The following is a 1,825-nucleotide window of genomic DNA, read 5'->3' on the forward strand; positions in this document are numbered from 1 at the left end:
TTTCAAACTTCATTAATTTACATCATATGCAGAATAATTACATAAAGTTCATAATTTACATCACAGTATTTATGAATAAAACAATACACCAAAAATAACTAACATGGCCTAGAGGGCAATACCAAAATGCACTGCGCTAGTGAGGTGACATGGTCTGACACTGATGCAGATCTAAAATCTCAAACTCTCAGTTTATGGTCTACTGGGCTCTCTCTCTTGGTCTCCAGTACCTACGTGTGGAAAAAAGCAACGCACTAAGCATAAAGCTTAGTGGTGCCAATATAATATAAAAATAAACTAAATAATTGAAAATAAAGAAACTACATTATTATATCATACCAGAATAATTATTTAGATTACATTTAATTTATTGATTTCTATATTTATTATTTATTATTAAATTTTTAGGATATACTTTAGTTGCCCAAGTAACCTATACCAGTTGACTGGACAGGATAAATGGATAAACTAGCACTGCGTACCAAGTACCTCAGGCCGTCACACCATCGATCACATAGTGTTTACCAGGTGTGCAACAGAATGGCTAAAAAGCCATAATATCAATTGGACATAGAGCCGTATGTGTCAAAGAATAACAAAATGGCTAAAAGCCATAAATCACAAAATGGCATGGAGTCATAGGCAGTACTGCAGTTAAAACTCTATTGGCATGCCAACCTATCCAAATCAATTATAACTAGGCATACATGAGCATATTAGCAATTTAGGTTTTAGTTCTTTGCATTTGATGTCATTGTGGTTACTATTTATAATACTATTCATGCTAATTTTTTATTATTTATATATAATAGGAATACAAGTTCTAAATTCATGATAGTACCACATTTTGGGGTCATAAATTTATTGGCATTAATTGCCAACTACAATTCAAGTCTTCCTAGAAGTATTTCTAAAATTTCAGTTTTTGTCATCCAAGTTTACTGTTCCATTAGACCAATCTACAAATGGATTTTGGCTAACATTTCTTTATCAAAGTTGTTCCTTAATTTCTCTACTTTAATTTTCTTTTTGAATCACTACATTTGGAAATTTTTGAATCTGCATAAAGAAATTTTTATGTCAAATTTGAGTTCAATGGGCTATAAAATAAAGCGAAACAAAAGAAAATTAATTATAAGGAAAGAATTTTGGGGTGCCTCCCAAAGAGCGCTAATTTTAGGTCATTAGCTTGACCATCTTTAATTTAGTGAATTGGTGGATCATCAAGGAAACAACTTATTCCCTTCTCAATTGGCTAACCTATAACATAAATCTTAAGCCTTTGACCATTAACTTTAAAAAGCCCAGAATTTTCACTCCAAATATCCACAGCTCCATGGGGATAAACTTTCACAAACTTGAAATGACTAGACCATTTTGATTTCAACTTCCCAGGAAAGAGTCTAAGTTTAGAATTATACAATAAAACTAGGTCACCCTCTTTAAAATCCTTCCTTTTAATATACTTATTATGCCAAAATCTAGTCCTTTCCTTAAAAATCCTAGCATTCTTATAGGCATCTAACCTTATCTTTTCAAGTTCATTTAATTAAAGCAATCTTTTCTCTCCAGTACTTTTTAAGTCAAAATTCAAAGTTCGGATTACCTAATATGCTTTGTGTTCTAGCTCAACCAGCAAATGACATGATTTCCCATAAACTAACTTGAAAGGTGTAGTTCTAATAGGTGTCTTATAAGCTGTCCTGTATGCCCACAATGCATCATCTAGTCTCAATGACCAATCCTTCCTTAAATGATTAATAATTTTTTCTGAAATTCTCTTCAATTCCCTATTAAATACTTCAACTTGCCTGTTGGTCTGAGG

This window comes from Hevea brasiliensis, chromosome 13 (genome assembly GCF_030052815.1).
Source record: "Hevea brasiliensis isolate MT/VB/25A 57/8 chromosome 13, ASM3005281v1, whole genome shotgun sequence".
Taxonomy (NCBI): Eukaryota; Viridiplantae; Streptophyta; class Magnoliopsida; order Malpighiales; family Euphorbiaceae; genus Hevea; species Hevea brasiliensis.